Raw genomic sequence first — 23,467 nt, forward strand, 5'->3', positions numbered from 1 at the left:
CTCCTAGCTGGCTCTGACCCTGTTTTTTGGTCAATCCTTGTGAATCAGGGCGGGTCCGACATTCTGGGAATGCAGGGAGACTTCAAACCAACTCCACGAAGAAAACAAGTTGTAAAAACACTGGCCACCGCTCAAAGCACTCGGTCGGATGATAGGCTTGGCTCCACGGTCAGGGTTGAACAAGTTCATCAGGAGGTAACACACAGCAGGAAAGACATAGGCTAGACTCAAAGGAAGAACGTCCCAGTAATTGAGACCCTGGACCAGGGCTGGGCCTGGGCGTGGTCTCTTTGCAAACAGGCAAATCAGCATTCTGACCCTTCCAGGACCTTCTTGTTTGAAACATCCATGAAGCAATCTCCTCAAGCATGGAGGAGGCCAGCCCCACACATTCCCAGGCTCTACTCTTGACCTGTACCTGCTTCAGGAGGATCCTAGTCTCCTCCCAGCCTGCTGAATGATCCTCACAGACCCCAATGCAAATGGGGGCCTGGAGGTGGGTGGTGCTTTGGGCAGGGTGAAGGCTGCCACCACAACCACTCTTAGGCTTCTATGCCCCACAGTTGCCCCGGTGGAAAGAGCGCCTTTGCCAGGCACCCTCCAACCCTGTTATTGAAGACCATAACAGGTCCTTAGGGTGCCTGGACTCTCTTTAGACAGGCTTCTTTTACACAGACCTGAGTCTGTCCCAGGGAATCACATCTAAACCCAGCCTGCTGTCTTTCCTTCTTTGTCTAGAAACTTCTGGAAGAGTTGTCCATGCTCACGTTGCCACTTCCTCCCTCTGTCCCATCAAGTTCACCAGCTGCTTCCTTGCAGGACACCTCTTCATCCTCAGCTAACACTGACCTTACCCTCCTTGAAAAGATTCCTTTCTTGGCTTCCCGGAAAGGTTCCCTCCCAGCCCCTTGCTGCTCTTCTCTCCCTTGCCCTGCAAGGCTGCCCAGCCCACACCCATTCTCTCTCTTGTCCCTCAGATCTTGAGCTCAACCACTGGGCCTTTACACATAGGACTTATCTTAGGGTGTGAGTGGCCTTGCACCCAGGTCATCTGCCCGGCATCCCCCAGAAGCCCTGCACCACAGTGGCCAAGTAGGAACTCATCACTGTCCCTCATCTCAAGGGCCCCCATTTCTTGACTGAGAGGAGAATCACCCTCCTATTCCCTCTGCCTCAAATCTCTTAACCCATGGTGTGCCAGGCTCTGCTCCTGTCCCCCACACCTTTCCAGTTGTGTTCTCTAGGGTCATGGCTCAACTCCTGCTGCAGGAAGCTCTGATTGCTCCCACAGGCTTCAGTATGCCTTCAGCTGTTTGAGTGCAAGCACGCACAGACAGACAGACAGACAGACAGACAGACAGACACACACACACACACACACACACACACACACACACAGAGAGAGAGAGAGAGAGAGAGAGAGAGAGAGAGAGAGAGAGAGAGAGAGTCAAGAAACACCCAAATGAAGCAGCATGTCAGAGACTCTGGCTCGCTCCTGAAGGCAGCCAGCTGTGTCTGCTCTGACTCTCAGTCCCCAGGGCAAGGAGGGATGCCTCCCTCTGCTCCTCCAGGAGCCCTTTAGGAGTCACCTCACTTTCTTGCTACTTCCTAGAGCTGTCACAAGTGCCCAGAGAACACAGTATGTGCCCCTTACACATGCAGGCACTGCCACAAACACAAACAGACAGACAAAAATGCACAAGGCCCGCACGCATGTGAATGCACTCACCGGCTCCAGCGCATAGGCTTCTGGAGCCATGAACATCCTAGAGACAGAAGGGACCTGGATCATGGTTGCCCCGAAGCCACCGGTTCAGGGAGCAGTGGATCTGGCCAGCTCATCAGCCACCCCTGGTGGGCCACCTGGTCTGTTTGGACCCCCAAGTTGCAGAAGGGTGAAGGAGGGCATGAGAAGAGAAGGTAAGGGATGCAGGCTGTGTCGGAACAGGGAAGCTACCAGGTGACTTTGGCCCCACCAGCCCTCCTGTCAAAGCAGGACTCACTCTCTACACGGGAGCCAAACTGAACAGTGAAGGTAACAGGGTCTGATCTATTTGAAAGGGAGCAAAGTGCCCAGGCACACATACCACTCTTAAAGCTGACATAGATGACCCAGCACCTCCCAAATCCTCCTAGCTCGCAAGTAGCCTACCCACGGTGGCACGACAGGCCCTTACACCTTACTCTGGTACCCACAGATCAAGAATAAATGTCATGTGCAAAGCTTTGCTCAGTCAGGCTTCAATTTACCTTTCTAGTTCTGCCCTCTGCAGCTCAGGGAGCCCTGCCGCTTGGAGCTGTGTCCTCCAGGGACTCCACTTAGCTCTGGATTTCCTTTGTATAGAACATGTGTCTACAGCCTCCACTTGATAAACTCCTATAGATCCCTCAACACCCACATGGGAAGGGCCTCTGTTCCCCTGGGACAGGCGTCAGTAGTGGCAGCCCAGCACACCATGAGTAAATTGCATATGGTCAAAATCACGCCTGGCTATATATAGCTCCAGCTTATATGTGATGCCTAGGCATTGTTCTAGGCATTTCCTGTTTTGACTCATGTAGCCCTTAGGACAGGGGCAGATTGGATTACCAGAGACATCTGCAGCAGCACTGCCCATCCTCCACAACCCCCTTAGTGTCACTCTGACATCTTCTCTTGGAGAACTGAGGTCTGTGTTAAAGGGTGAGAGAGCATGGAAGTGATGGCTGAGGGGCAACTCAGACCCTCTCAAGGCCATGTCTTCTAAGGGAGCACAGCTGTTGCCTCACTTGTGAGCATGCTCCTGCAGGAACCTTGAATCACTCTGTGGGTACCTTGGTTGCATAGGAACCATCATGCAATGGGAGAGCTCAACCAGGCATTTAGCTTTTTTGTTTGTTGACAGGGTCTAACTGTATAGCCCTGGCTAGTCCAGAACTCATTAGATAGGCCAGGCTGACCTCAAATACACAGAGATTCACCTGCCTCTGCCTCCTGAGTGCTGGGATTAAGGGCACACACCATGCCCAGCTTTCAACCAGGCTTTTGGACAAAGGAGGCCCTGAAATTACATGAAGGCAAAGAAAAGCCCCAATCCAGGGGCCCAGCTCCTTGTTATTCCACACATGCACCATGCTGGGGGCTGCTTGCTGAGCCCATCTTAAAATGTTTGATTTATAAAATGAAAGGGTTTGTTTGTTTCTGGGCAGAGTCTCATGTAGCCCAAAATGACTTGAAACTTGCTATGGAGTAAAGTATGACCCTGAACTTCTGATCCTCTTGCTTCTACCTCCTGGGTGCTGGGATTTCAATTGTACCTCCACGGTTGGTTTTAGGAGGTAGAAGAGACCCAACACAGGGCTTCAGGCATATGAGGCAAATACTCTCCAATTAAGCTACATTCCCCTAAAATGGCAGCTTTTATGTAAGGTCACGAAGTTTGGGGGTGATCTGTTGTTTCAGAGAAGAAAGATGTAGGGCACAGAGAGCTTAAGCAACTTGCCTGAGGTCACACAGCCAGTAAGTAGCAGAGGCAGGATTTCAAACCAGGCAGTTTCAACCCACAATCCCCACTATTCCTGCCAAGCCTGTGCTAAGTGCCTCCAGGTTTGACCAGGCTCAGAGGAGTGGTTACCAAGTGAAGAAATGATGGAAAGAAGAGATGAACGAATGGGTGACAGGGTGAGAGGGACCAAAGGCAGTGTGTGAGCCCCCAGGAGCAAGATGGGGACTTACACCAGACCATGGGGTACAAGTGAGTCCATCCAAGTCCTGCTGTGGGGGCAACTTTGCTCTTCACAACCCTGGGTGATCATGGGATCAGAGGTGCTGTGGCCTCTGCCCTCTGTGGGGATGTCCACACAGGCTCACCCTGCTTCTTCCCTCCCCCTGCAGCTCTGACACTTGCAAAATTGTGTGAGCCACGGGTTGTTGATACTCTAAAGCCTGTGGATTCTAGGTGTTGCTAGAGACCTGGATTGAATCACGGCATGGCCACTGACTGGCTGTGTGAATTTGGACAAGCCCCAGATTGTCTTTGAGCCCAACTGACAGGCACACAGCCACTACTCTTGACTTCATAGGGGTACAGATGACATATGGGTAAGTGGGTCCTGTAACCCACAGACAAAATGACATGCCCCTAAAAGGAAATCAGGTAACAGGAATGACTTCTCCCTGCCACTCGGTGTGAGCTTGCTGTGTGCCGGGAGCTTGCTGTGTGCCGGGCATCTCTACAAGCAAAGTGTCTGCTCTACTACTGAGCAGAGCAGCCGATGGGAAAGGACTCAGACTCAGTAAAGGTGACACAGAATGGGGCCAACCCAGGCCTGTTCAACTTCAAAAGTCTAATTCCTGTCAAGATCTAGAAGCAACCCAACTGTCCACAAATGGGTGAATGGGCAAAATGTGGTATGTCCATGCCATGGAATATTACTTTGCCTTTAAAAAGAAAGCCTGCCATTTACTATATAGCATAGATGAGCCAAGAGGGCATTACCCTAAGTGAAATAAGCTACTCACAAAGTGACCAATACTAGGGATTCCATTTAATGAAGCTTCTAAAGGAGTCAAAGTCATAGAAACAAAGTAGAGCAGTGGTTACTAGGGACTGGGGTGAAGCGAGGGGAGGGTAAGAGGTTAGGGGGAAAGAGGGGTGGGGGAAGGTTGTCTAATGGGTGTACAGGACCAGTTTTACATGATGCAAAAGCTCTGGTCATAAATTCAGGAGATGTAGCTCAAGGGTAAAGCACTTTCCTCTATGTACTAATACAAGGCCCAGGTTCCAAAACAGCTACTCTGGGGACTCTGTGCACAACAAGGTAAATGTAGTTACCACCACGCAGTTGTAAGCTCAGATAGTATGGGTTTTGTAGACAGGGTCTCTAGACCAGGCTGGTCTCAACTCTCTATATAGCCGAGGATGACTTTGAACTTCTGATCCTCCTGCCCCAAATCTCCAGCACTGGAATTACAGGCCTCTATCCACCATTCCTGGTTTGTTAACATGGCACCAGGGATTAAACCCAGAGCATCTTCCACGCAAGGCAAACATTCTACCAAATGAGCAACATTCCCTGCTTGTCCTATGCACTTTTAATATGAAATAAAATTTAATAAAATGCTCCCAGTTTGGGGGTAGACATGACCTGAGGAAGGATACTGGGGAGGAACACTCAGGAAGGCCTCGAATTTGCACAGGAAAACTTGAGAGGGGCAGGATTTGGGCAAACACAGATGGGCTGGGTCTCTCCAGGCTAAGGCTGAACCTCCAGCTGACTCTAAGCCCTGAGTGCCCAGGTCTCCCAGGTCTGCCCCCTGAGGAGAGCAGGCCCTGGCCTTCAAGAATAAAGAGATTTCTTGAGTACCTACTATGTGCTTCTAGGACCACTTACTATATGACCTGGGCACCCTTCTGTCCTAGCGCTTCTGTCTTCCCAAGAATGATTCACGATGCCAGTGTCCCTACAGTTCTCACACTGGCAATCACCAGTTGGAGTGGGTACAAGAGGCCTCAGAGGAGAGTATAGGACACTGCCTGGAGGGGACAGCAGGGAATTGGTGCTTTGGTCTCATGGCCCTGCCTTAAGCAGCCTCTGCCCAGTTTGTGGAAGAGACACAAAAGGGTTTGACATAATTTGGACTCAATAGGCCTATGCCTAGACCTGCTACGCATATGACAGGGCCACAGTCCCCAGCCCCAGGCCAGTTGTTTCTCCAGGTCCACAGAGGATGCCAAAAGTAGAAAAGACTCAAGTATATAGCAAAGAATGATTTGCTATAATCATAAGGATAAAATCTTCCCACCCTGGAGCTCGCTAGAAGAGACTGCCTCTGGCCCCTTCCCTGACTCCCAGCATCCCTGTCCTCTAGAAGCACAGTGTGAGTAAGACACTGGTTCCCAGCCCTGACTCTGCCAGGGCACCAAATGCTGAGTCCGGGGCTGGCATACAATAGGCACTCAATAACAGCCACTACCCTCAGTTCTCTGCTTTCAGACAAAAAGCCATTTTATTGATTGGTTTGTTCCACTCAAAAGCCGGTTTGTTTGTTTGAATGGTCCCAGAAGACATTCCCCCAGGACACTGGGAGACTTGAGGCCCAGGGGAGAGGGGTGTGGGAGGAGCCATAGTCTACAGAAAAAGGAAAAAAAAATGTCATCCCCTGGGACCAGGCTGTGGAACTCTTGTCAGCTGACCTTCCACCCAGGAGAGCCCAGGGTGGTCCCAGATGCTACTTAATAAGCTCCCCAGTGCCTGGTGGGAGGCTGATTCATTGGGCAGTGCTTAGATCACACCCAGTCTTCTATTATTAGCCAAACAGAACCTGGTGTCTGCCCCACACTGCCCAGAAGAACCTGGAAATCCCAGGTGGCCACTCACAGCAGTGGGGCCTGAGTGGGCAGCCCTGTGGCCTGAATTGAGCCAGGCTACTGGAGGGCCTCAAGGTGGCCTAGGACCCCATGGAGGGACTGCCTGGGCTGGTTACAGGTTTGGATTCTATGACCCACTAAGGCCACTTCCAAATAATAATTTTGTAGGGTCAAGGCTCTAAGGTCCCCTGAAGCCAGTATTTTCAAGATCTAGGGATAGAAAAATCTACTGTTCTAGAAGAGCAAGGGTCTCAGAGGGCTACAAAGACCGGCCCTCTTCCCATACCTGTCCTTCCCCAACCAGCCATAAAGGCAGAAGCTGTCTGTGCCTCCCTGACCCCAGGCCCTCCAGCAGCACGGTACAGCTGGTAGACTCCCCTCCCTCCAATCATCCAGCCTGCCTATGAACCCTAGGTGTCCTTTGACCCCCCCCAGCACTAGACACTGCCGGGCAGGGTAACCTTGCCTGTCCTGTGCCTGTAGAACCAGCACACACCCCGATCACAAGCAGCAGTGGCCTGCCATAGCCCCAAAGTGGAGAAATGGGTGAAAGCCCCAAGCCCACTGCCTTTAGGGATCATAGTTCCTCCACACTGCTTCACTTCAGTGACAACTTCCTGGTACCACCTCTTTCAGACACCCTGTTTTGGATGCGAAGACTGGGGCAGGAAGGGGAAGGTTGGCTGCTAATGTCACATAGGGATTTGGAGGCAGAGGCCAGCAGAATCCTCCCTGGGTCAGGGGTCACCAGAGGACCCACCTTTGGGCTGGTGCCCACACTCCTCCTTCTCTGGGCCCTCTACCCCAAACTGGGGCCCCTGTGGCACAGCTGTCTTCTGTTCTGAGTTCCCGACACCATAACTGTACCATAAGGTCATCTGAGGGACAAACTAAGAAACAGGGGATGGGACATTGTGTGGGATCACGGCCTCATGCCCAAGACTGGATGCTGAGCACATATGTGGTCTGTTGAAGACTGACCCTGTCACATTTAGGGGACACTTGTCAGGCACACCCAGCAGCTAATTAACCAGCTGCTCCATCAAAGGAAGCAAATGAGGCTCAAGTAGCTTATCTTCACAGTCTGGCTTGGACCAGAAAGCCAGTCTTAAGTTGCTGGAGCTCCTGGGCTGTACCTGGGGCTGTGCCCCCAGGGCCTCACAGCTCAGTAGCTTCTGCTTTTTCCTTCAATACAGCATATGGAGAGCGCAGCATGTGGTTCCCTGTGACACAGGAACAAGGAAGAACAGGACTCCTTAGATCATCTGGTTAGCCTGAAGGGTTGCCCGGCTCCCCTGAAAGTGACAGGTACTGGGGTGATTTGGAGTGACAGGCGCTAGCATACCTCTGCTGTTGCTCCTTCCTGGGCCCTGTGGAAATGGCCTCTTTTTTGCTGAGGGAGACCACAGATCAAGTATCTAAAGTGCTCTGTTTCTTTGCTGAGGCCTGGAATTGGCTTTTCCCTTCCTGCCAGTGGCCTACCATGCACTCTGCTTGCTTTGACCTCAGTCTGGCCTGTAAGACCAAGCCACTTCAGCAGCTCTTTGCAATCAAGGTCAGATAGGCCAGCTGCAAATCCAAGGGTGTGCTGGAGCAAGTGTGGAACCCTGGACAGAACCCACCGTTGGCCTTTGCTAAGCCAGAAAGGCAGGAGGTGGGTTAGAGATGTGACTCAGTGGTAGAGTGCTGGCCTAGTATGGACAAGACCCTTGAATGTGTAAGACCCTGATCCTATTCACAGGAGTGTGTGTGTATGTGTGTGTGTGTGTGTGTGTGTGTGTGTGTACACGTGCGCACGCGTGCACGTGCTGGGGACTGTCTTCTCTCTGTAACCAGCTTAAGTTACATTGTTATGCTATTTCATCTTTCAGCTGCTGCCACCCCTAGGCCTCTCCTACCCACCAACCCAAGCGTAGGGAACATCTGGACTGTCTCTGGGCCAGCCTTGCCAGCTGTCTGTTCTCCACTCTGTTCTGATGGGGCCAGGACACCATCTGGGAGCTGTAGACATAAAGACATTAGGAGGGACCCTCAGGATTCAGGAGGATGGGATGCGGGGTAGAGTCAGCCTTATCCCTTGAGATCCCATCCTGGCCAGGGTGCTCTGGCCAAGCACCCTGTGTAGCCAGGCTGCTGGAGCCTGGAGCGGATGCTTCGGTTTCTGATGAAGTACAGTCACCCTGGAGATCTCAGTTGCCCTACTGACAACCCTTAAAGCCAGTAGGGAAAGGGAGGGGATGTAAGAGTGGCTGTCTCATTCTGTCCTTCAGGTCCTTTGACTACGAGTCCCAATCCTTCATCACCACCAGTTGTCCAGGACCATCCCTCTCTCTGCCCCATATGCAGGCAGGTCCTGTTGGACCCAGCCTATAGCAGTGCTGACAAATTGAGGAGAGTTCCTGACACATGCCTCTCAATGCAACTGGGGAGGCTGGTGTCTGGTCCCTAGATCCAAGAGACAAGAAGGACAGCAAGGTATCTGTCCCTGCTCCGTGCACACCAACACATAGTACTGGCTTGTGTGAGAAACTTGTACATAATTCAGAGTCCTATTGCTGTGGCCTGAATAAAACGTATGTAGCAGGGGAATCCTGGTAGGAAACAGTGAGCCATGACCAGGGAACATGACTAGAAAACTGACAAGTGAGCCAAAATTCTGGGGGATTCATAGCAACTGACCAACACAGACTATAGATGATCATAGCTGGTTGTGTGTGTGTGTGTGTGTGTGTGTGTGTGTGTGTGTGTGTGTGAGAGAGAGAGAGAGAGAGAGAGAGAGAGAGAGAGAGAGAGAGAATCTGTCTATCTGTCTCTCTGTCTGTCTCTCTGTCTATCAATCATCTATCTATCATCTATTCTATCCTGTCCTTTTTTTTTTTTTTTTTTTTTTTTTTTTTTTTCCTGAGACAGGGACTCATCTATCCCAGCCTAAACTTGAACTTACTACAGGGTCAAAGATGGCTTTGAACTTCTGATCCTCCTGCCTTTATCTCTTGAATGCTTGGATTAATTGCAGATATGTGCCACTATACCTGGTTTATACACTGCTGGGGATTCAGCCCAGGGCTCTCCAGGCAAGCACTCTTATCAACTGAGCTACACCCCCAGCCCCTAAGTCAATTTATAGTATGCATCCATGTTATCTCCCTAGATCAGTACAAATGGGAGTTATTATTATTCTCATTCAACAGAGGAAGAAACTGAAGATGGCAGACTGTGGAACCTTCCACAATTCCCACATCATCTCAAGCTGATGCACTAACCCTCATTTCAGCCAGGCTCTTCTCACCTCTCCAGCTCCACCCTACTTTGTTGTGAGATCCAGGGCCATAGGAGAGCCATTAGTGAGGTGACCAGAGCTATCAACGACTGAGGCAAGGTAAAAAGAGAAGTACAGTTCACTGGTAAAGGTGGCCAATCCAACCAGGGGCCTCTGATTTGTCCCAGCTGGAGGACCTCAAGAGTGGAGGAAAAGTGAGCATGCCTAGAACTCCTTTTAGCCTTTAGAATGATGTGCCAGTGGCCTCGCCTAACCTCAATAAGAGGACCTGAGGCTTGCTGAGAAGGACCTGCTTAAAAATCCAGTCAGTCCACACATGCCAACTGGGCACGAGCCAAGTGCTGGGGACACTGGGATGAGTGTGACTTGGCTCTGGCCCTCAGGGCACTCCGGTCAGCTAGGCACTGACTTAGCTGGTACTTTGACATTCCTTATGTATCCAGCAACCTCTCCAGTGGTTTTCCTCTGCTCCCATTGTCCAGGGCCCCTTTGAGCATCCCCATACAATGCCATCTATACCTCTGTTCCAGTTGTTACTTTGCTGAGAATACTGGACAGACTCCACTCCCATCCCACCCCACCTCCCGTGTGGCATCTCACTACAATGCCAAGTCCAGGTCAATGAGTCTCAGGAGGCAGAGTCCTGTGCTTTCTGCCCTCCCTCCTCTTCTAGGCCTCCCTCACTCCACTTGACTCCTTAGACTTCCTACAGCAGCTGTGAATCTCTACCCAGGGTAATTGGCCCTCAGTAGCTCCTGGGAGATCTGACGCTAAGCAGGGTCTAGGTACAGCTCTACAGCACAGAATAAATGTGTCACCCGCCCACCCACCACCATGACCTGGAACAATTAAAAACTTGCTTCTTCCTTTTAAGGCTTGTATTTGTCTTTCTTTAAAAACCCTTAGTGGGCTGGGAAATGAAATGGAAGATTCTTAGTCAGACGTGTCTTGGCATTTCCTAGGGTTGGCTGTGTGCCTGGCCCACAGTCGGTGCCTGAGACAGGTCCGTTTGGTGGATGAAGAATCAACACATCTCTACCTTTCACGTGGCCTACAGCCTGAAGCTCTACTATTATAGCCAAGCCTGTCTTGCACCAGTGTCCTCAAGATAGTCTACAGAATGCAAACAGTTCTAAGCCAAGAAATGAGCTTCTTCCTGTACAAGGCAGCCTGGTGACAACTTGGTTAGCAGTCTGTCCCAGGTTCCAGGCCTCCAAAAAGCTGGGGAATCTGGCATGATAATGCAAACCTGAAATCACAACACTTAGAAGGTGTACACAGGATGGCCTGGAGTTCAAGGTCAGCCTAATTATATGAGTCTATCTCAAAAAACAAAACACAGCACAGAAGATCACAAGTTTGGGAAAGGCTAACTGTACACTGATACTTGTTTGTAACACAGGAAAAGCCCCAAGAAGGTTCTGAGTTACATATGTGACACTACGGCTCTCCAGAGCACAGCTAGGGGATTAATTCAAGTCCCTTGCAGGAGTGAGTGAGTGTGTGTGTGTGTGTGTGTGTGTGTGTGTGTGTGTGTGTGTGTGTGTGTGCGCGTGTGTCTGTTAAAGGATACTCTGAGGCTAGTATGTATCCAAGAAAGGCCACACTGAAATGACCATTTAATAGAGGCATAGTCCAACCTCAGCCTCCACCACCAACTCTTGGCGACAGACAAAAAAGAAGGTGAGATCACAGAGCCTGAAAATAGAGTATAGAGGAAGGGGATGTCAAGGGTGGACTGGAGATGTGAGCTAGCTGTAGGATGGGGACTTGGCCTGCTGGGCCAAGCATCCATTGTTGGCAGAGGAGGTGTCAAGATTCCTCCCTAGACTATTGTGGAGATTTAGGGTGGTGAGGCAAGCAGAGGCAGAAGTCAAATGCCAGCATTCGATCTGTGCATCATGATTTCCCTGTCTTCTGTCAGAAGAGTATGGTCATGCTCTGACCAAGCACAGCCACGGCAGAAATCCTCTAGGATGGAGTTCTCATCAAGGCCCCGGGCATCAGCAGCTGGCTGGATAGGAATGAATGAATGAAGGCTAATAAGACCAGCCAATTAGTAGACACTCAGAGAAGCCAGAGGGGAGAAGGAAGGGGTGCTGGGATGCAGGAGGCAGGTTTGTGGATAGCAGGAGGAAGGGATGGGGAGACTAGGGCCAGAAGATAGAGCTGAACAGGTACAGTCATAGAGCAGGCAGGCACTCGGCAAAACAGGCAAGTTCTCTAAGGCCCATCCTTGCAGGATGGCCACTCCTACCTTGAGCAGGAAAAGAACCATCTCCCTGTCCCAGGCTCCATGCTGTCACGGAGGTTCCATCCCAAATTATGCAAATGGTTTTATAGGTATGACGAGCAGAGGAAGCTTTTGGGCATGAACCAGGCCTTCATTGCCTGGAAGACAGCTTCCTGCACCTACACCATTTGGCATACTCAATGTGCAAGACATTTTGAAAATGCCTACTAAGTTCCAGGCAAGGCTGTTTGGCACTGTGGACAAGTAGCCACAGTAGGCAACAGCATTATACATGGAAGATTCTAAGCAAATGAAGCAGCAGTCCACTTGAGAGTAGAAGTGAGGTTTTATAGGAAAAACAAACCAAAAAAACCCACAAACTGGAAGCTCGGAGGAGCAAACTACCACCACACTGAGTGGCCTCAGGCAGTCACCTTGCCTTGACTCTCCATCCTCTCATCTATATAGTGAGGCTGCTGGTAATAACCACAAAACTGTACCAGGTGCAGGATAAGCATTCCCTCACTCAACTCACATAGCCAACACAGGTCTCTAGCTGTGTGTGTGAGAAGATGAGGAATCTGAGTTCCATGAGGAGGAGGTGGGAGTCACGGTGGAGTCCTGGGCAGGCCTGCTTCTAGAACCTACCGTCACTGCCTCCCTAACAAATGTTCCTCATAGACTGTGGGGAATTCAGAGACATTGCGATACTAAGGCTGAGCCTCTCCCTGGTTTCCCATTTGCAGGGATTGAAGAGACAGTAGATAGGGTAGTTCTACTGAAGGGAAAGTGTACAAGCAAAACAGAGCCACTGTGCAGAGTTAGCTGGGTAGGCAGGCCCAAGAGCATCATGATGGCCATTGTCTGGAATCACCAGCTGACCTGGAGCCTCAGCCTGAATGAATTATTCAGATCCTACCACCATCAAACACCAGTGGAGCCTTTGCCTACTCTACTTTCAGGGGCCCAATAACAAGAAAAAGGCCATGAAGCAAAATTGCACATCTTGACAGGGGGGACCTGGGCCTCAGAATGCAGCCATCCTTTAGGGCCCTGTGGGTGAAAGAGGTTAAGTAGACTTAAGCCCCATGGCAGGACAGGCAGCCACAGGCATGCAGGCCTCTGGCTCAGGCCAGGACTCTCTCCTCTGCCCTAGAAGCACACTGTTTGGAGTGTGAGTAGTTAAAACAATTCACACATATATCTTCCACCCTAGGCAGAAGGTTCTGCTATAGCTGCTGGGTCCCCATGCTCCAGGGTGGAAACTGACAGGCCCTGTTGCTCTGTTCCCGCCTCACTGCAGCTACTGTTGGGCACATTAGGATGGAGGATGGGCTCAGTCTGCCTCTGCACAGTCCCCAGACAAGATGAAAGGGATTCCAGCTTCAGAACAATGGACTTCAGTTAGATGCAAGAAAGAACTTCCTGGAGAGGCATTAAGGATGACACAGAAGAGGAGAGCTGGGTGAGGGTGGCTGTAGAACTTCCTGTGAAATGTAAGATGCTGTCTTATTCATTACATCATTTACCTTTGAACAGAGTGGACAGTAATTGTTGCCAGGCTCATGGGTGTGCAGCTAAGGCTCAGCCAGGCTTAACGTCTTTCAGTTCTACTCAAAGATGCAGAAGTGGGACTGAAAGTGAGGATATACTCTGAGGTCCACATTCCTCCCTCCACAGGACCCTCCTCTGAGCATTGAGACACCATCCCTGTCACCAATGCCCAGGTGTGAGCTGTTAGTGAGGCAGAGGCAGGTGCTCCTTGGGGGCTAGCTGCAAGGGCTAGGTTCTATGCTATGTTCTATGCTGACACCATCAGCATCCCATGGGGCCTCCTAGCATTTCTATGCCAAGTGCTCCTGTACTGTCCCTTAGGCAGGCTTTCTCCCACGTTCAGAACCTGTCCTTTGCACCATGCCACCTGTTCCCTGCTTAGAAGTAGCCCCACATGCTCCCTACATCCTCCATTATCAATGATGACTTTCTACCATAGGTTCCTGTAGGTTTCGTATTCCCTCACTGGCCTTCAGGAGACTGGGGGCTCCTGAGCTCAGGGTAGCAAGGCCTGAATAATCATCAGAGACTAGTGGCAGCAGCTATCATCTCTAGGGAACATTAAACATGACCACCACAGGGCTAGCTTTAAGCCGGCATGCAGAGGGCTTCTATGCACCCGCCACCAGTGTCTTCATGAACTTTGCCCACTGGGTGATAAGGCAAGGCCTCTCTGGAGGCCATATTCATCCTGACTTGCTGGGGAAGGCAGAGATGGAGAGGAGGTGAGAGGGTTGTAGCAGTCAACATGCTTTGGCATGGGACCCCCAGCTTACTACACTAGCAGGCTGAGCATGACTCCCCAACAGACTCATTCACAGAGAAAAACTCTGCCCAAAGATAAAATGACTTGCTGTTGTCACCTTGCAGTAAGTGACAAAGCCAAGACTCAAAGTGCAAGTTTTTGTGTCTCTAAACCCACTGGCTTCACCCTACACTACAGTCATTGGATTGACTTGGCTGGCAATACAGAGGGTTGACTTCAGTGGTCAACTGCTGGTGAGGGCTTGCACAGAGGCCCCTGATGTCCCCAGACACCCTCCCCTCGATGGAAAACAAAACACCCCTCTGACATTCTCCAGTTCTCCCAGGTGGGACCAGAGCCTGGTGGGCGGGGCAGTTGAATGTCCGGGTTGGAAAACAAGCAAACTCAGACAAGGCTCCATTGTTACAGGGAGCCTGACACTATGACCACTAAAACAAAACCAAGCAAATGGAGTGCTGACTATCACTTACGAAAAAGGGGGATAATACAGGGAGCTACAGAGAGGACTCAGTGGTTAAGAGCACTGGCTGCTCTTCCAGAGGACTGGGGTTCAATTCCCAGCACCTACACGGCAGCTCACAACTCTCTGTAACTCCAGTTCCAGGGGGACCTGACACCTTCTTCTGGCCTCTGGGGGGACCAGGCATGCCCGTGATGCACAGACATATAAGCAGATGAATCACACAACAAAACACCTCTACACACAAAATAAATAAATAATCTTAAAAAAAAAGAAGAAGACTACGGGAAGCCCCCAAGTCTATGGACTCACCCTTCCCCACCTAGCCCCAACTCCAAAACCTGGTACAAGCAGGGACAGGGAATCCAGGGACTGAGTCCAGCCAGGCTCTGCTGCTGCTTCTGCGACCTTTCACTGCACACTGGTGACATGACATGTTAGGCACACACATTCCATGCATGGTCTCATCTTAGACAAAGATTATTTCTACCCCCAATCTTTAGACGAGGAAACCAAGGCTGGAAAGACACCAGGGGAGCAAAGCCTGTCAGACTGAGGGTCTCCACAGTCACGTCTCTACTCAGAGAAGTCCCAGGTCAGCAATGTGGCCTCAAATGGGCAGCCTGTGGGGTGTTTCAGGCAGGTCTCAGATGCTCCTGACTGACATGTCCTGAACCTCTAACAACTGAGCCCAACCCTTCCTCAGGAACAGCCAGGGCCTTACCAGAGCTGCAGAGACCTCAGAAGGCCAGAGTTACTGCAGCCACACCTACCTCAGGAACCTCTTCGGGCAACAAAGAGATTTAATACTCTAATCCCATGTTCCAGAGGGTGTGTCCTCAGCCTTCACAGCCAATCCTAACAAAGGCAAGCTCAAGGGTGCCCTGACATCAGGGTGCCTCTGGGTGAGTTTCTTTAGGATTCTTTGGGTGGGGGTGGGGGGTCCTGACTTCCTTTATGTAGGAAAGAACTTTCTCTTGGAGCCTCTTTTGGCTGGGAGAGTGAGATGGTTTGGGGGGCATTCTTTTTCTTCTTCTTCTTCTTCTTCTTCTTCTTCTTCTTCTTCTTCTTCTTCTTCTTCTTCTTCTTCTTCTTCTTCTTCTTCTTCTTTATTCCTGATGGTGTTTTGCTCTTCTTTCTCGAGACAGGGTCTTTCTCCAGAACCCCAGGTGTACTAGAACTCACTCTGTAGACCAGATTGGCCTTGAACCCACAGGGATCTGGCTGCCTCTACCTTCTGAGTACTGGGATTAGAATCATGGGTCACTAGGCCCAGCGAGGGCACTTTTTCTCAGTCCACTCATTCACAAGATGGATAGCTACAGAGGGAAAGCCAGGGACCCCCACTGCGACTGGCTACTTTGTGAGCCAGAAGATAAAAGAGCTCCAAGCAAGCCTGTGAATTTGGCCCCCAGCCTGGGAAAGGCTAGGCCTCTTGGGCGAGTAGCCTATACTTCCTCCCGACCAGCCCTCCTGTTGTGGATGGAGAGGTAGCATGGGATGGAGGGAGGACAGCCTGCAGAGGCTAGAGGTCCTGGGTACCCTTAGGAAGGAAGACATAAGCCCAGCTCAGAGCACTGCCTCCAGGAAGCCTTCCGTGATGCTTCTCTGGGCACTCTAACCCTGACCTACCTAGTCACATTCTGCATTGTCATTGTTTCTGTGTCTTCCTCTCCCTACCAGGCTGTTCATTCATACTGCAGAGCAACTGCCCTTTGCCTGGGATCCATTCCAACACTCTCCTTGAGCACCTGTTCCCTCTCAGCAACCTGCTTGGTACCGGTGACATGGATAACAACACTTTACCATTCACTGAGTGCTCATTATGTGCTGGGGCTTTGTGAGTGTGTGCATGGTGCCGGGGATCGAACCCCGGGCCTTGTGCATATTCAGGAAGTGTTCCACCTCTGAGCCAAACCCCAGGCTGTGCTGGGCCTTTTGAGCACCTTATGTGTGGGATCTATGTCATCCTCACAATAGCCCTGGGAAGGAGGTGATGTAATGAGCCCCCATTTTACAGATGACGTGACTTGCCTCAGCCATATGAGTGGGACCAGCCCAGCCTCAGGAAATCACTTTTCTGCTTAGAATTTTGGCACCCACATGTTTACCTGTGGTCAGTCAGTATGTTCCCCCGACAGCCCACAGTCTTCAGTGGTGTCACCTGTCGGTGGATGAAGGGTGGGGTGATTCTACCTTGCTGTAAAAAATAAAAAAGGATTCATACTTGTTCTGCATCTATTGGCTGGATCCCAAAGGCTTGTCTCAGTTGGATTATTGCTGCTGCACAGGGTTTGAGAAGAGACACCCAGGACCCCAGACTGCTCAGTCCTACTCCCTGCTCCAATCCCAGCTCAAGGTCCCTCCCAGGACAACAACTATCTGCTTCTGCTCACATATGAAGATGGGAAGCAGCATCTCCCATCTGAATTCACCCAAAAGCCTCCTCCAAGAAGTCCTCCCTGCCATGCCCTGGATCCAGTCTCTGGGCTCTTCAGTAAGCTTCTTACAGAGTCATTAGTTCATGAGGCCAAAGAGGGAAAGGCAAGGGGATTCACTAACCGAGAACCTGCCTGTATGCTAGACCTCAGCAGGTACCCACTCCCTACATCTCACTAAGCCTCATGCATTGCTATTATCAGCTCATCTTATATGTAAAAAAACAGATGCCAGAGTTGAAAGACTTGTGCCAGGGGCCACTTGCCTCTTCTGTCCTAGGACAGCTACCTTATGCCAAGCACACTTTCTGGGCACTCAGGGAAGGGGTTCTACAGGTTGGCCAGCAGACAGATCCATCCCCTCCCCAGGCTAGGCAGGTGAATAGGCCTTGGGCCAGCAACAGAGGAGGGCTGGGCTCAACCTGCTTGAGAGGAGTCCCAAGGGCTTCTGGGAGGAGGCATCTCCAGGCCTAATCCTCCCCTAGCCACAACAGAACAGCAGGCAAGCACGGTCCACAAAGCCCTGGCACCCTACAGGCAGCAAAGCAAGGGAAAGCCAGCTGCCCTGCCAATGACCCCACAGTGGCCAGGCCAGCTGGCCTCTAGTCCTGCCAACCTGGCCTAGCCTAGCCAGTTCTCAATCATAGCTAATGACCATGCTGCCTGCAGCCCAGGCCACCACCCTCCTTCAAATGACCACAGTGCTTCTGGCCCAGATATCAGCTAGGCCAAAATCACAGCTGCCTGTCCCACCACATCCTTTGGCCCTGTACTCTGACCTCTTCTGCCAGGGTCATGAAGGACACTGCAGAAGACTGGAGACACCGGTGCTGGGGCACAAAACAAGACATGGAGGAGCTGACTCACCACAAGCAATATACCCTTCCAGCTAGCACAGAGCCCAGGACCAAGGTTCCTTCCTGGGCCCTATACTCAGTCCAGCACTGCCATTCGTTGGCCTAGGAAACAAGGCTTGAGTCTAGGCTCATCATATGATAAGAACGCTTTCGGGGTACTGGATGGAGTTGAAGGCATAGAACATTTCCTAAAAGCTGACTAAGTGTCCACTCATCGACAGGGAGGAGCAAAGATTTCCAACTGAGACAGATGCAGGCCTGACTCCCTGTTCCTTGATGTTTAGCTGTAAGAATTTGGGCAAGACAGAGCACCTCTCTAAGCTCCAGTCTCTCAGCAAAAAGCCATTTTGCGGAGTTATCATGACAGATAGTGTCTAAAGTGCTTAGCACAGTATACAGTCCATCCTAAGTATTGAAGGGTATCAGCTATTACTAACATCATCATGGTAGAATTAAATGTACATGCATTTCCTAAACTGTAGAATACTATTGTTTTTATCAGCATATGTTTTCTGTGACGTGTTAAACATTTACAGGTGGCACCCCAGAGGGTTGTACAACCAGGAACATTTGGGGCAGGATTTGTGACCCAAAGTGGGCCAACACAGAGAGAGAAGTGAGCAGAGAAGGAGTGGGGATGTGGCCCAGACTACCCCACAAGCAAAAGGGTAGCTCAATGGTCACACATGGTGTGTTAAACAGACAGTGATGAGCAAGGAGCCTGAGTCCCCATTAGTGCCTATGGCAGGCAAAGGCCACACCCGAGGCCTGGTTCCCACTTCAGAGGGGCTCTGAGCAGGGCCTCCACTCCTCTCCCACCTGATTGCTCTGATTGTGAACCACTACCCCAGTATTACCCCTCCAGAATTCTCGCCCCTCCACCTACCATGCCATTTCAGTCCCAACACATACTGACTCCCCTGTGTGTTCACAGTGAAGCACTCCTTTATGACCCCCATTGCTGCCCGGTGTTTTATTAATGTGACCCTATGGTCACCCATAATGAACTTGAGAAGAGAGCCTCGCTATGCTGGTTTTACAGGGAGGAGAAAAAGTGGCTATGCATTGTCAGGTGTCTTGGCCTCCAGTCTCCCCTTGAGCAAGTGGCACAAGGAGGATTCCCCGAGGATCTCCCTGGCCACTCTCCGCTCTCTTTCCCCCCCATCTCTGGAATCTGAGGCCTACAGCTTGATCCTAGCTCAGCCACCTCTGCTGCCTATAGGTACCTCTCTCCCTCCAGCCCACCAACAGTAGAGAGCTGGGAGGAAAGTAGATCCATCTCTCCTTGTCCTGCTCCTCCGTACACACACACACACACACGCACACGCACACGCGCACGCGCACGCGCACGCGCACGCACACGCACACGCACACGCACACGCACACGCACACGCACACACACACACTTACTGACACACACTCACACACTCACACACGCACACACTTACTGACACACTCTCACACACTCACACGTGCACGCTCAGCATAACCCAGACTGAGGTACAATCTGGAGCCACTGGCCTCCTCTGATGGGGCGGAAGCACAGCAGAGCACAGCTATTTCCCTAGCCTGCCTCCCAGTGAGGGGAATGATAAATTATTCACTGAGCCCTATGCTCAGAGAGGCCAGACAATGGCCTAAAGGGAATGGACACCAGCTCCTGCCCTACAGGAAGCCACAGTGGGTGTGAGGACTGTTAGGATCCAGAGCCCCTTACCAGTGTCCCCAAACAGATTCTAGGAGGCTTTGTAACTAGGGAAGGTGGCTCAGGGAGTCTGATCTTGCTTAGCAAGGGCCCAGCTAAGCAAGTCAAAGTTTCTCAGCCTGCAACAACCACTTGTGTTCTAACCTCAAGCAAGTTTGAGGATTTTCCAGACTTCCTGGTCAAAACTCCCGTTTCCTTTCTCCACAGGGAAGGAAATGGATGGTGACCAGGGGCTGTGTGTATCTGCAGCCCAGCTAATCTTGGTTGGAAGAGCCATTCCACACTCCCAGAAAAGCAGAGGGCTCAGAGGTTGACAAGGCTGTCCCATGGTAAGGAAGCAGGATAGGTTCATCACCACAGCCCCAACCGCTGGTAACTTAGCCTGCCGTCTGCCACTAAGCCCATCTGAGTAATTTCTACACCACCTGGCAGACAGCTGATGCTCCAATAGTTCCTGAAGCAAACTCAGCAAGCCTTGGTCAAAGATTTCACCTGTCTGAGCCTCAGTTTCCCACACCTGTTAGCCCCAAACAATAAGCCCATACTGGGCAAGCTCCACAACTCCTTAGTGCTCAACAGTTTGTCTACAGGATCCTCTGGTTATCTGAACTGGTGACAATGTTTTGCCCGCACCCCGCAGATGAGACATCAGGAGGCTCCCCGAAGCCCCCTGCTCAGCCTCACCTGAGGCTCCCAGATCTTCCCAGCACCCAGAGAAATGAGATCACAGGTGTGAAATTAGTTCATCAAAGGAGAGCTCTGTTTAGATCAAGGATTATTATGAGGATTTGGATCCTCAGGCAGAGGTGGGGGAGGGGGAATCCCAAGCCCCTTAGTTACCTTCTAGGCCCCCTGAATCCCCTCCAACCCCAGGAACAACCTTCTAGTCTTTAAGACCCTGCTCTATCTCCCAGGGGCTTTCCATGGTAGTTCCCCCAGACTCCAGGGAGCCTGGGGAAGTAGTAGTCCCAGCCAAGGCCACAGTGCCCAGACCAAGGCCATATGCCTCCCCCTCCCCACCCAGAACAAGAGCCCACAGAGTCTGTGCCAAATGTTCTTTCACAATACCTCTCTCCTGCACAGATCCAGAGGCAGTGAGAGGAACTTCTGCCTGGGAATCGAGACACCTGGACTGTGTCCCCAGAGCTGTCCCCTAACCTTAAGACCTGGAGAAGTTCTCTCCTGGGCCAGAAGGGTCTTGCAGGTTCCTCTGCAGTAATAGAGACTGTGGCCAGGCCTGATCTGAACCCCAGTCCAACCACACACATGGTCACCCCAGCCACATACATGATCACCCCAGCCTCACACATATTCACCCCAGCCTCATACTGGGGGTATATTCACCCCAGTCACAAACTCCAAAGGTATGAGCTGGGAAGGGGCCAGGACCCCTGATGGATGTCTAGAAATCTTTCTCAGGTCTACTTCTGGCTCAATCACTCACTGGCCTTAGGGCCTTGGAGCACCTGTGCTTCCCCCAAGTCTTCAGAAGGCAAGGTGGGTGAGTTCTGAAGGGTCTACAATTCCTGCTTTCACATGGCTGTGGCGTGGGAACCAACATGGTGAGTCCCTAACAGATAAGAATACTTCAGGAACTTGGGGCCCCTGACTCTGGGTAGCAGGTTGTCCCTCCAACCTGGACCACAGGAAGAGATCTTTTGATACTGGGAAGCTTCCCACCTCTGCCCTCAACGCTGGGTCGCTTTTCCTGGCAGGTGGCATGTCCATAATTCAGGAGTCACCGCTAAAAAGAAGTACCTCTTCAGCTTCAAGATCGATCAGTACTTGGATTTTGGATGTCCCCGTGGCCCCCATCTTGCCAATCTCCTGCTTGCAGGCTGTCTACTTCCTTTCTTCTCCCCTCCCTCTTTGCTCTTTCTCTATCTTCTCCCGTCTAATTCTCCTTACGGGGAGCAGAGGTCCTCAACCCGGTCACGACTTAGTTTCCCCTATCGGTCCGCGTCCATAACAATCACAACGGCTTTAATCTCAAGGAGGGATAGCACCGAGCTTTGGATAAGGAACAATTTGTGTGTGCAAGGGCGGGGCTCGGACCTGCACACAATGGGCACTCAATAAGTGCCGGTTTCTCTCTACTATCTTTTGCACGCCCTCTCCTAAATAGTTGAATCTCTGCGGGTGTCCCCTCCACGCCCTCCACTGACCGGGGCCCTGCCTCTCGGCTCCCGGGACCGCTCCCGCCGCGCATCCGGGGCTCTCACCTGCAATCTCGGCTCGCTGGAGACTGGGGCAGTAGAAGCCCCTGTGTTCTCTTTGGTGCAAGCACCCCCAAGTCCTTAGCCTCGGTCGGAGGAAGGTGGCAGCTTCGGTTCGCAGCACCAGACCAGGGGTTCAGTCTGACTGTTCTGACTGCTTGGGACCCCTCACGGTGCGCTGGACCCGGGAGGCGCCAGTACAGTTTCAAGTCCGGAGCAGTCCGGTCCAAGGCAGCTGAAGGTTTGGTTCTTCGGGAGCCGGAGGCCGGTGGGCGTCCCGGCTCCTCTACACTCAGGTTCGGAAGCTGGGACCACCTTGCGCGGACCGGGAACGGAGAGCACACGGGAGAAGATGGGCTGGTATGATAGGGCCGGGCGCGTCCCGCCTTGGAGCTCCGGATTAAGCAGCTGAGGACCACCGGGCTGGTAAAGTCCAGGCGCGGAACGCCGAACTCGGACCAGCAGGGCAGGGCAGGGCAGGGCAGGCTGGGAGCCAGCGGCCAGAGCACGGCAAAAAAGTCTGCCCAGGTCCCGACACGGCTCGCTCTGCAAATCTGGGCGGACCTAGCCCGACGGCGGACTCTGGAGCTCTGCGCCGCCGCTCCACTTCCTCCTCTTATCCGCTCCGCGCTCGCCACTTGCTCAACCCGGCGCCGCAGCCTCTGCCACCGCCGCTGTCACCCTAGCTGCCCACCCCCACCCGAGCTGCAGACCGAGCCGAGCCGAGCCGAGCCGAGCCCCGCCGAGACAGCGCCCGAGCGCCCGCGAGCCTGGCCCCGCCCCCAAGGGTGGGGCCAGAAGAGCCCCCGCCCCTAGCCGGGCCTCGGGCAAAGGCGGGGCGTGCAGGACTATGCTAGGCGGGTCCCTGCGCGGTTGGGCAACTGGAGCCAATGGGAGAGTGGAAAGAGGGCGGAACTCTGCTGAGCTTGGTGTGGTGTGGCTGGAGGAGGACAATGAATGCGGTGTGCTGCCGGGGTGCCGGCCGCCTGGGGACCAGGATGGAGGGAGAAGCGTGGGGACATGGGTTGACCGCGACCCTCGAGAGCAAGGCACGGAGGAGACGAGATTGGGACCGGGAAGTATCTGGGTGGCGGAGCCCGGGGCGTGGCGTGATGCTGCCGGCCTCTGGCTCCTCCTAGCTCCTTGCACCGAGCTGCATTTGAGAGCAGTGAAAGGTTCAGATTTTAGGAAACGTTGCAAAAGAAGTTTTTAGAAATAAAGAGCAGATCTGTTTCCCACACTTCCCCTTTCTCAGCGTTCGGCGGCTCAAGGAGGAACGTCGTTTTTAGTTTCAAAATTAAGAGCGAAGATGTGTGAAGACAACTCACCTCGAATCGTGACATCTGTTGGCTGCGCACCCGCTCCCCGTCCCCGGCCCTGACTTTGAGGCCCCAGCGTCTGTGCCAGGCACTGAGCAGGCGTGAAGGGGTTTGATATATGAATGAATGTTGCGAGTGCGCGTGGGCGGGGCATATGTCACTAATTGGCCTAGGGAGCCCTGGGATGAGGCGGCACAGCACAGCTTCATCTGTAAGCCTGTCTTATGCGTGGAGCCCCATGTCACTGCTGCCAGTGAACCATGACTGAGGAGGTCCCGTGATGTACTCC

At 52.2% G+C, this 23,467-nt stretch overlaps 1 protein-coding gene across 4 annotated transcripts in view; it reads right to left on the reverse strand.

Moving 5' to 3' along the window:
* Positions 1–23,206, reverse strand: part of LOC100774747 (glycerophosphodiester phosphodiesterase domain-containing protein 5) — an 81,423-nt gene extending 58,217 nt beyond the window's left edge. For 2 of the 4 annotated variants that reach the window (XM_027407752.2, XM_027407749.2), the window contains exon 1: positions 21,866–22,591. The gene's annotated coding sequence lies outside the window, so the exon portion shown is untranslated. Of the gene's footprint in view, positions 1–2,250; positions 2,375–21,865; positions 22,592–23,187 lie in introns of those variants that run through there. The other 2 variants (XM_027407751.1, XM_027407750.2) reach the window with 2 other exon arrangements.
* Between the last annotated feature and the right edge of the window lie 261 nt (positions 23,207–23,467).

This window comes from Cricetulus griseus, chromosome 3 (genome assembly GCF_003668045.3).
Source record: "Cricetulus griseus strain 17A/GY chromosome 3, alternate assembly CriGri-PICRH-1.0, whole genome shotgun sequence".
Taxonomy (NCBI): Eukaryota; Metazoa; Chordata; class Mammalia; order Rodentia; family Cricetidae; genus Cricetulus; species Cricetulus griseus.